Source organism: Scyliorhinus torazame, chromosome 13, assembly GCF_047496885.1.
Source record: "Scyliorhinus torazame isolate Kashiwa2021f chromosome 13, sScyTor2.1, whole genome shotgun sequence".
NCBI lineage: Eukaryota > Metazoa > Chordata > Chondrichthyes > Carcharhiniformes > Scyliorhinidae > Scyliorhinus > Scyliorhinus torazame.
The window spans coordinates 168,250,633-168,265,677 of NC_092719.1; the positions used below are offsets into that span (position 1 = coordinate 168,250,633).

Genomic DNA, 15,045 nt, shown 5'->3' on the forward strand with positions numbered 1-15,045 from the left:
CTTTCCAGTGGAGACTCTCAGTGAGTACAGACACAGGGTTGATTACACATCACTCCCACCACGTGGATTGTAGCAGACTGGTTCATCAGTCTGAGTAGCTATAGAAGGATTAACAGTAGCATCAAATCCAAGTAGGAGAATTGTTAATAGTTTAATAAACGTGTTAAAGCTATCTCCAAGTCTGAACCTTCCTTTGTCAGATTGCACATCAAGGAAGCAGCTTATGCTACGACAAGAGCATAACAAAACAATCAGTAAATAAGAAACCAACTTCATGGGACTATATTGATTTCAGTGCTGCGACAGCAACATCTGTATTTCTGCCCTAACTATTTCATGATTGCAGTGACTGCTGTTACTATCAGTGCAAAATCTGGACCATTGTTCTTAACTATCAACATCTTCATTACTTTTTAATGTAAAGGTTTTCTGTACATAAGAACATAATGAATAGAATACATCAAGTCTGCTTGGCCGTTCAGTAAGATCATGTCTGATTTGATTGTGGCCTCAACTCCACTTTATTGCCTACCCCTCCCCCATAATGTTTTGTTTGCTTTCAGATGAAAAATGCTTTAAACTGGCCCCTAATTCTAGATTTCCTCCCCAAGGGAAAACATCCTCTCTACATCTATCCTGTCAAGTTCCTCAGCACCTGATATGTTTCAATGAGATCACCTCTACCTCTCTTTAGTTTGAGGAAGCCATCAGTAAGAGACCAGAGGTTTATTCAATTATATACAATATTCTGCTCAAGGCAGCAGCTCGCTCCCAGTACAGTCCTTGCTGGGAGAACTAACCACACCAGGCCCTGCTTTGGGCCGGCTTTTATGTTCATTTGTAACGAGCTCCAGCTGGGGTGGCCTCTGCCCCCTATTCGGGAAGCTCGTACTCCATGAGTCCTACGGGGAGATCAACAATAGTTTCCCCATGGTTCTCATGGGGCTATAACACTCTCCTCCTAAACTCCAACCTGCTTAACCTTTCCTCATAAGGACAACCCCTTCATCCCAAGAATCAACCTAGTGAGCCTTCATTGAACTGCCTTCAATAAAGTATAACCCTTTTCATTGGGGTCAGTTAGCTTAGTTGGCTAGACAGCTGGTTTGTGATGCAGAGCGATGCCAACAGCATGGGTTCAATTGGCGTAAATTTCTATACCGGCTGAGGTTATCTGTGAAGGCCCCACCTTCCCATCTTTGACCCTTGCCCTGAGCTGTGGTGACCTTCAAGTCAAATAACCACCAGTCAGCCCTCTCTCAAAAGGGAAGAGCAACCCATGGTCCTCCGGGACTATGGCAACTTTCATTTAATTAATTTCATCTCTCCTCAAATACGGGGACAAAAACGGTACTCAACTCTCTGCAGATGATCTCATCAATGCATATGTGACAAGACTCCCACTTCTTTCATACTCCATCATCCTTGCAATAAAGGTCAACATTCAATTTGCCTTCCTAATTACTTGCTGTACCTTGAAAATAACTTTTAGTGATTCATGTACAAGAAAGCCAGATGCCTCCACACCGCAGGATTCTGTGGGCTCTTACCATTTAAAAGATTTTTTTGCCTATTCTCACCGTCAAAGTTTCACATTTTCCCACATTATGCACCATCTGCCAAATTTCTGCCCACTCATTTAATGTATCTATATCTCTTTGCATACACTCTTTGTCCGCCTCACAATTTGCATTCCTACCTATCTCTGTATCGTCAGCAAACTTGGCGACAATGTACTCTGTCCCTTCATCAGGGGTGAAAATAACAAATTTCTTATAGATACTGTTGTGTGGGAGTCCCTTCCCACCTGCACTCTGACACACAGTTTTCTGGATACCTCTAAAATATAGATTTAATACGGGATTAAAAGCCTAATCTAACTTTATAGATACTTCCACATTTGCCCATACAGCTGATCTCGCTGCTCTCCCTATTCTTGTTGTGCCAAGCCTTGAGATGAATGTGCTGGTTTAGTCTCAGTTTGATTACCCAGAATATCATCAGTTTCACTTGTCTCCTCTCTTAGTGGTGGCGACTCACAGGTAAATGCAAAGGTATCAACGGTTTCTCCTCATGGATGACTTTCTGGTTCAGCCTCTTCATTTGTTCCTATTCTTATTGACTGAGAATCCCCCATCTCCTCACTTTTAAGTTCATGGTCTAAACTTTTAACTAGGATCTGGGGCAGGATTCTCCGCAATCGGCGCGATGTCCGCCGACCGGCGCCAAAAACGGCGCGAATCAGTCCGGCATCGCGCCGCCCCAAAGGTGCGGAATTCTCCGCATCTTGAGGGGCCGAGCCCTCACCTTGAGGGGCTAGGCCCGCGCCGGAGTGATTTCCGCCCCACCGGCTGGCGGGAAAGGCCTTTGGTGCCCCGCCAGCTGGCGCGGAAATGATTTTGCCGTGCGACGCATGCACGGGAGCGTCAGCGGCCGCTCACGGCATCCCCGCGCATGCGCAGTGGAGGGGGTCTATTCCGCCTCCGCCATAGTGAAGACCATAGCGAAGGCGGAAGGAAAACAGTGCCCCCACGGCACAGGCCCGCCCGCGGATCGGTGGGCCCCGATCGCGGACCAGGCCACCATGGGGGCACCCCCCTGGGCCAGATCGCCCCGCGCCCCCCCCCCCCAGGACCCCGGAGCCTGCCCGCGCCGCCTTGTCCCGCCGTTCGAAAGGTGGTTCAATCCACGCTGGCTGGCGTGGGTTGACAGCAGCGGGACCTTGGCCCATCGTGGACCGGAGAATCGCCAGGGGTGGGCCCACCGACCGGCGCGATTTCCGCCGACCGGCGCGTCGCGATTCCTGCCCCCGCCGAATCTCCGGTGGCAGAGAATTCGGGACACGGCGGGGGCGGGATTCACGCCAGCCCCCGGCGATTCTCCGACCCGATGGGGGGTCGGAGAATCGCGCCCCTGTTTCTCAAAAAATTACCAGACACTCTTTTTAAATCCTCACGACAAAAAGTATTCCAAACTATGAATTTTTACTTTCAATTTTTCTGCAAAAATGTGATTAAATAATATGAAGTTATTTTAGTTCTTGCTTTTGTTTATCTCTCTGACACTTGAAAATATTTATCTGAATTCCTTGAGTTTTAATTCCAGCTTTAACTCTGCTTACTTCTTTCTTTCAACCCCAATCCCTCAGTACTTGACCTCAAAGGTTTAAATGAATTCAGTAATGTTTTCTGCCTGTCACACAGCCTCATTTCTCCTCTCTCTCCCTCATGCAGTCTTCTGCTTTCTGTCGACCATTTGACGACGCCACCGGGTCTGTTAATAGCACCGACCACTTAGCCTCCCTGAGGAATAACTCGAGCCTCATGCCCTGCAAGTGTTTTGCTGCTTTCTTTCAGATTTCACACGAGGCACCCCTCTGGGCACGTGAGGCGCTCACTCTTCTCACAGCAGCACTCATGCAAAAACCTAACTGTCAGAGGCAGCACTCTGATTGATGGAGCGCAGGGCACGTGTCCCCTGGCCAGCATGGAAGCCGCTGATTTAAATCAATGAGACAGGTGATAGGTGGAAGGGCAAGACTGTAAGACGACAGGAAAGGTCAGTGAGGCTCCTATCCTGCCTTTCCATCTCCATCGCAAATATCTTGCCGGTATGGCATAATGTCAACTTACTTTCATCTTTGCCCTTCATCCAAATCATTAATATAGCTTGTAAATAGTCAAAGTCCCAAGACTGATCGCTGTGGGATTCCTTTGGTTACAGTTTATCCTGAAAATGTCCCATTTATCCCGACTCTCTGAGCTGGATTTTATAGTTTCCGGCGGAGGGAGGGATGGAGAATAGGAGGTGTGTGATCCACTCCTTCATTTAAAGGAAACAGGTCATTTCAAGTGGGCGACCTGTTCCTTGTCAGGAACTTCGCCTGAGACCCACTTTTACTACCAGCCAAATTGTATTAAAGTCTCGTACGTGATGGATCTGAATGGCAGAACAGTGATCACGTAAGAAGCAGGGGGAACACAACCCCAATTTCAGAACAGTTGGAGCCAGCTGGCAACAGTGCTCCTGTGGTGGAGCTGGAACAGAGGAGTTCTGAGGAGGCCCCGTCGATGACCAAGGAAGGTGTTAGAGAAGGGGCATGGCCAACAATGGTGCTATCTCAGATTTGGAGGAATCAGCTGGGGGATCACGGGGTCTACGAGACGCAAGAAGTCCCCCTGCAGATTGACATTGTGATGAACTGTTGTGGGCTCTCTTCCCTTTTATTGTATATAGTTACTGTCCATAACCTGTTCTGTAAACATATTATTGAGTGACTTAAGTGGGGAAGGATGTGGTAGTGCGCCCCATTTAAGGGGCGAGCCTTTGCTGTTCACGTGACCAGCTTGAGGTCTATCACGTGAGGGCGGGAATCCCGTCCATTGGGGAAAAAGCTCAGGACCCTGAAAGTGGGGTCCCAGGCAGAGTGGACTCTAGAGCTAGAGTGAAGACCTGTTTAGAGACCCTGTTTGTGTACAGTTTAGCTTTGCTTGTTATAAATGGACCATTGTTCCATTATATTGGTATTGCCTCGATCCACCACAATAAGAACAAACTATATCAGGCTGCATGTGACTCACTGTGACTGTCAGAATTTGATGAAGTGATGGAGATGTGATCCATACTGTGTTGCTCTGAGAGGTCGATCTCCCATTCCTTATGGGAGCAATCCCCGTCCTCCCAGCCAACTTGGCTGTAGCCTCCTCAAACCCAGTGAGGGCAATGATGTCGGCCATCCCTTCTCCGGTCTATAATCTATCGTGCCTATTATATGCCAGCTTGGCCTGTATGAAGACGAAAGAAAAGCATATGATGAGAAGGATTGGAGAAGAGGTTAGGTGAGATGCATGCCATTGTGTGTGGTGAGCCCTCCAGTAGGTCAAAGGATGGAGTGTGAGAAACATGATAGATGGAATGGTGCTGATGTGAAAGCCTCCATGAGCGAATGTGTTGACTGTGTCCCCAGCCAATGGATGTGTGAGATTCTGGAAGAGAGTGGCTGTTTGAATACATGTGATGCCCTGATGAGAGGTTGATACTGGAGGAGTTGAAGGGTGACTTACCCTGGTGGACTGGATGAGATCATTCATCCTAATCTTGCACTGGACGATGTTTCGGGGGCGGTTGCCAACTGCACCGATCTGCTCTGCGACAGCCTTCCAGACTGGATACATGAGGTTGGTGTGCGCCTTGGAGCCATTTGGGATACAAAACATGCTTGTGCACCTGCACTCCTCTGATCAAGGCCTCAGGAGCCTGGTGGGTGATGCGGGGTACTGCCTTCTTCTTGAGGCTGCAAGCTCAACTAGAGATCTGTGAAGTCACCTGAAGACAGGTGGGCTGGAGAGAGTGAGATGATACTGAGCTTTCAAGCACGGAATTGGGTGTGAGTTCTCGCCATTCCAGCCTGCAGGCTAGGCATTGTCTGCCCACCACCCCATTTAATCGTATAAATGGAAAATTCTGCCCTATCTATCTATTCCCAGTACTTCCTGCTTCAAATCTTTACCATCTCTTGCAGCAGCCAGGACAAGTGGTGAGCACAGCCCCACAGTTTGACGATGACTTCCTACTTGTCCTCAGACTTGTTCTGAGATTCGTTATGAGAGAATGTGCCTTGCTCAATTAGTTCATTTCTGTCAATTCTTCCTTTCTCTGGAGCTCCAAGTTGTGTTGCGACCATGCGATTAGTGAGGCATGAGCCGGTGAATATTGCTGGGAACTGCCTGCGTATTGCAATCTCATTCAGAGCAGACTGATGTCCATGGATTTGGAGTCATGAGTCATCTCTTTAGCGGGTACCCCTTGTTCTCAACAAGCCAACTCTCCAATGGTTCGAGTGGACAGAACATCTGTGGCATCTGGGAGTGCCTAAGGATGTGAGAGCTGTGACCACTCCCATGATGGCGGCGCACACATGCATGATCCTTTGACGATGGTCAGACACAAATTGGACATTGATGGAATGAAAACCTTCATGACTGACAAATGTCCCAGGCTGGCCCAACAGAGCTTAGATAGTCACATCTTGAACTTTAGGGAATCCAACAGTACACGCGAAGCCACTGGCTCACTTGGCCTGACTAATTTAATTGGTGCTGAAGTATATGAAGTCAGTTGCTCATAGCATCCGTGACCACCTTTATGTAAAGGTGAGCTGAAGCCTGTATTTTATGTTGCAAAGGTCTCTGGCTGGATCTGGTAATGACCCCAATGCATAAAAGTTCAAACCACAGTCATCTTGCCAGCAACAATAGGGTGGCCACCATTGCAATTTAGATTGATCACCTCAGCCAGCAATTCACAACATGGGAACAGGAGTAGGCCATTCAGCCCATTGAGCCTGCTCCACCCTTCATGGCTGATCGGATACTTCAATGTCTTTTACACATACTAACCCCATTACCCTTTATATTATTGTTAATCAGAAACCTTTCAATCTCTACCCTTAACATACCCAATGGGCGGGATTCTCTGTTGCCCGACACCGATATCGTAATCGGCAATCGGGCGGAACCCTTCCAATGCCCAAATCGGGGGTGACGCCGGTTTTCGAGTTTCTGCCCCATCCAAAATGGCATCATCACGTCGCGCGCCACACACCATTGCAACGGCGTTGGCACGTCATCGGCAGGCCCTCCCGTGATGCTGCGCCTCGATGGGCCGAGTTCCCGACCGCGTGGTTTACCTGTGGTCTGAGCGGTCGGGAACCCTGCATGGCGGCTGCGGACTATGTCTAGCGCCACCTCCCTCGGCCAAGAACTGTGCCGCTGGCCAGGGGGGCTTCTGCGAGGGATGGGGGGATTGGTGGGGGGTGGCCTGTGGGGTTGGATTTGTCAGGTCGGCAAGCGCATGGCCGACGCCATGTTGTACAACGCGACCGCTGCAGGTCATTGTGTGTATGCGCGGCCATGGACCTGGCCATTCTGCGACGTTTTCGGTGCGGGAGCCAGGAGTTTCACCCAGCGCCGCTGCTAGCCCCTCACCAGTCCCGGAATCGGTGAGGGGTCGATGCCAATTTTGCCATCATAAAACGTCGGCAAAGTCTCCGTTTCAGCCGGCGCTTAGCTGCTGAAACGGAGAATTCAGCTCAATGATTGAGCTTCCACAGTCCTCTGGGGTAGAGAATTCCAATGATTCACAACTCTCTGTGTCAATAAATTTCTCCCCATTTCAGTCAAAAATGGCATATCCCTTGTTTTGAAATTGTGCTGCCTGATTCTAGACTCCCCAACAAAGGGAAACATGTTATCAGTATCTACCCTGTCTATCCCATTATTTGTAGGTATTTTGTAGGTTTCGATGAGATAATCTTTGATTCTTCAAAACCCGAGAGAATACAGGCCCAGCTTCCCCAATCTATCTTCATAAGACAGTCCCGCTATCCCCGGAACGAGCCTGGTGAACCTTTGTTGCAATAATATTGCAATAATATCCTTTCTGAGGTAAGGGAACCAGAACTGCACACAGGTGCGGTCCAACCAAGCTCCTGTACAATTGAAGCAAGACCTTACTGCTCCTGTACTCAAATCCTCTTGCAAGGGCAGCACGGTGGCGCAGTAGGTTAGCACTGCGGCCTCACGGCACCGAGGTCCCAGGTTCGATCCCGGCTCTGGGTCACTGTCCGTGTGGAGTTTGCACATTCTCCCCGTGTTTGCGTGGGTTTCACCCCCACAACCCAAAAATATGCAAGCTAGGTGGATTGGCCACGCTAAATTGCCCCTTAATTGGAAAAAATGAATTGGGTACTCTAAATTTAAAAATACAAATAAAAAAACAATCCTCTTGCAAGAAAGACTAACATTCCATTAGCTTTCCTAATCACTTGCTGCACCTGCATGGTAGCCGTAAGTGACTTATGGACAAGGCACCCTTTGTACATCTACATTTTCTAATTTCTTACCATTTAGGAAATATTTTGCACATCTGGGGCGTCATTCTCCGACCCCCCAGAGGGTCGGAGAATGGCCGTTGGCCGCCGTGAATCCCGCCCCCGCCGGTTGCCGAAGGGAGAAAAGTCGGCGGGGCGTTAATGTCGCCGCTGCCGTCGGAGAATGTCACGGGTCTGCGCAAGGCAGCCGATTTTCGACCTGCCGATATTCTCCCTTCCGGATGGGCCGAAGTCCCGTTGACGTGATGACCGTTCACGTCGACGTAAATTAAACCTCCTTTTCATCGGCGTGACCCTGTGCTCCAGGTTCACGCCGACCAGCGTGGAGGTGAGTGACGGCCTGGGGGGTTGGCTCTGGGCAGGCGATGGCGTGGCCGCAGTCTGAATGCGTGAGGAGAGGTGTGTCTCGGGTTGTGTGTGCGGCGGGGGGGGGGTTGGTTAGAGTAGGCTGGGCTCCGGAGGAGTGCCGGGAGGGGGTCCGTGCCGGGGAGGGGGATGGGGGGTCCGTGCCGGGGTGGAGGTTGGGGGGGGGGTCCGTGCCGGGGTGGAGGTTGGGGGGGGGGTCCGTGCCGGGGAGGGGGATGGGGGGTCCGTGCCGGGGTGGAGGTTGTGGGGGGGGTCCGTGCCGGGGTGGAGGTTGGGGGGGGAGGTTGGTGCCGGGGTGGAGGTTGGGGGGGGTCCGTGCTGGGGTGGAGGTTGGGGGGTGGGGGTCCGTGCCAGGGTGGATGTTGGGGGGGAGTCCGTGCCGGGGATGGGGGGTCTGTGCCGGGGTGGAGGTTGGGGGGGGTCCGTGCCGGGGTGGAGGTTGGGGGGGCTCTGTGCCGGGGAGGGGGATGGGGGGTCCGTGCCGGGGTGGAGGTTGGGGGGGGGTCCGTGCTGGGGTGGAGGTTGGGAGGAGGTCCATGCCGGGGTGGAGGTTGGGGGGGGCCCGTGCCGGGGTGGAGGTGGGGGGGGGGTTCCGTGCCGGGGTGGAGGTTGGGGGGGTCCGTGCCGGGGTGGAGGTTGGGGGGGGGTCCGTGCCGGGGTGGAGGTTTGGGGAGGTCCGTGCCGGGGTGGAGGTTGGGGGGGGGCCCGTGCCGGGGAGGGGGATGCGAGGGCAAGTGAGTTGGTCCACCTGGCCAGGTGCCAGCCTCCAACAGTTGGACCCATGCAGTCCATGCCACCTGGCTGGGGGGAGGAGGGGATATGGGCAATGATGACATGTCGTCGTTCCCCTCCCCCCCACCAGGCCGTCATGTTTTCCGATCATCCAGCGATGTTGGCCGCCGTGGCGGCAGCCGCTCATGTCTATGTTGCCCTGGATGAGGAGGAGGAGCAGGAAGAGGAGGAGCGTGCCAGAGAGGCGCCGCAGGCTGCCGCAGAGGGACAGGTGGCAGCCGCCCAGGCTGGAGCGACACCTGACCGACAGGACGAGAAGGGGGAGGAGGACGTCGCGGCCCCATGGCAACGGAGGCACCCGAGGGCGCCCCGTGTGTACCGGCCCCGGCAGTCATACCAGGACCTCACGGACCGGGAATGCAGGAGGAGACTCCGGATGAGGCGGGAAACCGTGGCACACATCTGCCACCTGCTGGCACACCTGTCACCGCGTGGCACTGGCGGGGGACACCCTCTCCCCGTGTCCGTCAAGGTTATGGTGGCCCTGAACTTTTATGCAACGGGGTCATTCCAGGCACCGAGTGGGGACCTGTCCGGCAAAATCACAGACATCGGTGCATCCGGGCAGTGACAGATGCCCTATATGCCATGGCGCACCGCTACATCCGCTTCCCCGTGGACCGGGCCAGCCAAGATGCCCCGGCCGGGTTCCCCATGGTCCAGGGCGCGATCGATGGGATGCACGTCGCCGTGCGGCCACCTGCAGATAACAGGGCCGTGTTCATCAATAGGAAGGGGACCTATTCGATGAACATACAGGTGGTCTGCGACCACCGCACGATGATCCTGCACGTCTGCGCCCGTTACCCAGGCAGTGTACATGACTCATACGTGTTGTCGCGGTCATCCATCCCCGGCATGTACGAGGGACGTCATCCCCGGCTGAGCGGCTGGTTGCTGGGCGACAGGGGCTACCCATTGCGATCGTGGCTGATGACGCCTATATGGAGGCCACGCAATGAGGCGGAGAACCGCTACAATGATGCCCATGTAGCGACAAGGGGAGTGATCGAGAGGTGCTTTGGCGTGCTGAAGATGCGTTTCAGGTGCCTGGACCTCTCTGGGGGCGCCCTCCAGTATCGGTCAGATAGGGTCGGCCGCATCATTGTGGTGTGCTGCGTCCTGCACAACATAGCCCAGCAGAGGGGCGATGTGCCGCAGGCAGAGGAGGGCGGAGTGGAGGAGCAGCAGGAAGAGGCGCAGTCCTCCCCAGATGAGGGGGATGGGGGTAATGGTCAGGGCAGATGGGGTAGACACAGGCGGGTGGCTGTCCACCGTTACCGGCTGGCCCAGCGGGCACGGGACAGACTTATAGCCGCGCGCTTCACTGACTAGATGGACGTGGGAATCGGGTAGTATGGCCACAGACCGCACACAATGGCAACAGCCGACCACCCACACCCCCCACCCATCCACCCACCCAGCACCCTCACCCCCCTCCCCAACCCCACCCACCCCACCCGCATGCACACCACCCCCCCCCATTGCCGATCCACCTGCGGCACAACGTGCCGGGCTCACACAGTTGCGGGTGGACGCGTGTCTATTGCAGGCCATGGAGGATGATGACAACCCGCCCTGCGGTGAGCTCCTGGCTCTACATCGTTGGACTATGTCTGACCCATGGCCACAGTACCACCATCCACCCGGACCATCCCTGCATGCGGCTGTGACACTGTAGCGCACGGTCCCGTCCTCTGCCCGGGGGATGTTGATGGCGGCCCAGGGGGAAGGGGGCAGACTCACCTGGGGCTGAGGTAAGACCACCCCTCACACACACACTTGCGCTCAACGTACATGACACCCCCGCATGCTGTGGACAGAGCACAAAGGCAGCTTCTGTAGGTGTAACATTGACTTTAATAACCAAAGGAGTTCATGCACGTGCCCTAGCCCCTAAAACTCATCTGTGCCCTGCACCCGTGCCAACTTACTCAGTGTCTAATTGTTTGGCCTTACGGGCCCTTTGACTACGTCTACGTGGTTCCCCAGACGGTGCAGCAGAACTGGAGGTGGACTCCTGTGATTCCTGCCCTCTGACACTGGATCCCTTTGGCGGCCGTTTCCTGGGGCGTCCTGGCCTAGATGGGCCAGGCTGCGGCCCGGGCGACTGGGATGGCGAGCTGCCAGCCTGTCCTGCCCGTTGCCCACCTGATGCACCTGGGACGGAAGGGGGGAGTCCGAGATGTCGCGGTGTACCGGGACCTCCCCTACAGAGGGAGCCGGGACGGACCACACCACCTCCTCCTCCTTTGGGGTGCCCGATGGCCCCCAGGCCTCTACATGGGTGGGGGATGCGAACGGACTGGCCATCCGACGCCCCCACGACATCTGGTGCTGCCAATCCTGGAGGCCCGTGCTGGTATCGACAGGGGTCTGCAGGTTTGCAGCCATGGAGCCCAGGGGGTTGGCAAACCCTGTCTGTGACAGTGCGACGCCGGCTCGCACATGGCCACTGGCGCCGATGCCCTCAGCGATGGCCTGCAGAGACTGGGCCATGGCCTGCTGAGACTGGGCCATGGCCTGCTGAGACTGGGCCATGGCCTGCAGAGACTGGGCTATGGCGTTGAGCGCCTCTGCCATCTGGCGCTGGCACTGGCTCATGGCCTCCTGTGAGAGGGCAGCCATTTCCTGGGCCACAGACGCCGCCTGCACGGAAAGCCCCAGGCCTCGCAAACCGTTCCCCATGTCTGACACCGTCGCACCCATTGCCTCCACCGCGGACGCCACCCGTGCGGTGTCAGCTTGGGTGGCACGCATGACCGGCACCACTCCCAGTTCCTGGACGCGGGTGGACTCCTCCACCTGCGACTGCAGCCGCCGCAAGCCGCCCGTCACCCTCTTCGCTCGTCTCCGGGTCGGTGGTTGCATCGGATCTATGTGTGGGTGTGGTAACTCCAGGAACCCGGGATTCATCTGGGCGGCAGATGTTCGCTTGGCCTGGGCTGCCCTCCGACCGCCCGGCCCCTCTGCTGCTCCTACCTCCACCTGCTGTACCGGGACGGCTGTGTTGTGCGCACCAGTGAGTGTACCAGACGCCTCATCACTAAAGTGCCCAACCGAGGTGAGTGTTTCTGCGATGGTGGAGGGTGTTGGTGACAGCAGTGGCATTGTGTCGTGCTCTTCGTCCCACTCTGAGTCCATGGCACTTTGGGGTGGGGGTTCGTCTCCACCCATCCAATCTGAGTCACTGTCCGGTATTTCGTCTTCCTGGGTAGTGCTGTCCCGGGTAGGGGTGTCCTGGGCAGTGCTGTCCTGGGTAGTGGTGTCCGGGTAGTGGTGTCCCGGGTAGTGGTGTCCTGGGTAGTGGTGTCCTGGGTAGTGGTGTCCTGGCTCGGATGTGACGGGAGCCTGTGGCTGCCCCCCTGGTCGCTGGGTGGTCGTTCCCGCACGTGACGGGGGTGTCGTCTCCCTGTTGCTCCAGGTCTCTCCGTCTCCCGTGGCCTCCAAGGGGCATCCTGCGGGCGTCGCATGCTGGAGGGTCCGTGTCTCTCCGTCTCCCGTGGTGTGCGAGGGGCATCCTGCGGGCGTCGCATGCTGGAGGGTGCGGGTCTCTCCGTCTCCCGTGGTGTGCGAGGGGCATCCTGCGGGCGTCGCATGCTGGAGGGTGCGGGTCTCTCCGTCTCCCGTGGCCTCCGAGGGGCATCCTGCGGGCGGTCTGCACCTGCGGGGATGGGTGCCTCGACGTTTGGTCCTGCGATACACAATGAAGCATGCATGGTTAAACATCAGGCAGTGATCAGGTGATATGGGGGAGGGGGATATAGGGGAGGGGGGATATGGGGACGGGCTGTCGGTGGCTCACTTGCTACTACGCCCCCGACCTCTGCATCAGCAACCTCCCGGTCGTCAGGTCCGCCAGCCAGTTCCAGGGCCCTTTCCTCGTGTTCGGTCAGTGGCCTCTCATCAGCGGGGCCTCCTCCAGTCCTCACATGCTCCCTATTGTTGTGTGCGCGCTTATCCTGTGGGGGGGGGGGGGGGGGTGGCAGGGGTAAAAGGCAACACTGTTAGGCAGGTATATGAATGCACGCCATCGGTTGCGCGTGCATTGCAGAGGTTAAGGTTAGGGCTGGATTCACTTGGGGATATGGGGGAGGGGGGATATGGGGGAGGGGGATATGGGGGAGGGGGAATATGGGGAGGGGGGATATGGGGGAGGGGGGTTATGGGGGGAGGGGGGATATGGGGAGGGGGGATATGGGGGAAGGGGGGATATGGGGGAGGGGGGATATGGGGGAGGGGGGGATATGGGGAGGGGGGATATGGGGGAGGGGGGATATGGGGAGGGGGATATGGGAGAGGGGGGATATGGGGGATATGGTGGAGGGGGGATATGAGGGAGGGGGAATATGGGGGAGGGGGGATATGGGGGAAGGGGGGATATGGGGAGGGGATATGGGGGAAGGGGGATATGGGGAGGGGCGGTTATGGGGGAAGGGGGGATATGGGGGAGGGGGGATATGGGGGAAGGGGGATATGGGGGAGGGGGGGATATGGGGGAGGGGGGGATATGGGGGAGGGGGGATATGGGGGAGGGGGGATATGGGGAGGGGGGATATGGTGGAGGGGGGGATATGGGGGAGGCTCACCCTGCCTGCTCTGACGAGGTCGTTCACCTTCTTGTGGCACTGGGTGCCTGTCCGTGGTGTCAGGGCCGCAGCGGTGACGGCCTCTGCCACTTCCCTCCATAGACGCCGGCTGTGGCGTGGGGCAACTCTGCGGCCGTGCCCGGGATACAGGGCGTCCCTCCTCTGCTCCACCACGTCCAGAAGCGCCTCCACATCCCGTGACTCGAACCTCGGGGCTGTGCGGCGGCCAGCCATCCAGTCGGGTGTTGCGGTCGGGTGTTCCGGTCGGGTGGGGGGGAGCAGCGCGGCCTTATGAGCCGTCACGCCGTACGGCGCGTATGACGCTGCACGGCATGAACCACTGCACAAGCGCGGATCCCGTTACGTCGCTGCTAGCCCATTTCGTGCCGGAGACTTTCGACCCATTTTTCCGACGTGACGCAAGTCGGATTTGCGCCGTTTTTTGCGCCGATCGGCGGACTTTCCGCCGATAACGGAGAATTTCGCCCCTGTTTCTTCTACCAAAGTGGATTACCTCACATTTTCCCACATTATGTTCTTGCCCATTCATTAAGTCTGTCCAAATCCTCCTGTAGCCACTTGACATCATCTTCACACCACGCATTTCCGCCTTGGTCCCAACGTCCAAATAGTTGATATACATTGTGAACAGCTGAGGCCCAAGTACTGGGGCGAGATTCTCCTACCCCCCGCCGGGTCGGAGAATCGCTGGGGGCTGGCGTGAATCCCACCCCCGCCGGTTGCCGAATTCTCCGGCACCGGATATTCGGCGGGGGTGGGAATCGCGCCGCGCCGGTTGGCGCCCGCCCCCCCCCCCTTCCCGGCGATTCTCCGGCCCGCGATGGGCCGAAGACCCGCTGCAGGAATGCCTGTCCCACTGGCGAGAATCAAAGCACCTCTCTTACCGGCGGGACAAGGCGGCGCGGGCGGGCTCCGGGGTCCAGGGGGGGGGCGCGGGGCGATCTGGCCCCGGGGGGTGCCCCCACGGTGGCCTGGCCCGCGATCAGGGCCCACCGATCCGCGGGCGGGCCTGTGCCATGGGGGCATTCTTTTCCTTCCACCTTCGCCATGGTCTCCACTATGGCGGAGGCGGAAGAGACCCCCTCCACTGCGCATGCGCGGGGATGCCGCGAGCGGCCGCTGATGCTCCCGCGCATGCGCCGCACGGCAAAGTCATATCCGCGCCAGCTGGCGGGGCACCATAGGTCTTTCCCGCCAGCTGGCGGGGCGGAAATCAGTCTCTGTTTTCTGCTTGTTAGACAATCCTTAATCCATGCTAGTGGATTGCCTCTTATCCATTTGCTTTTATTTTGCTAAACAACCTTCTGTGGGGGACATTCTGAAAATCCAAATATACTATGCCCATCGATTCGCCTTTATCAATTTTGTTTTTAACTTCCTCAAAAA

At 56.3% G+C, this 15,045-nt stretch overlaps 1 protein-coding gene across 2 annotated transcripts in view; it reads left to right on the top strand.

The window, feature by feature from the left end:
* Positions 1-15,045, top strand: part of cfap20dc (CFAP20 domain containing) — a 692,307-nt gene that overhangs the window by 377,219 nt on the left and 300,043 nt on the right. The gene's annotated exons all lie outside the window — the stretch shown is intronic.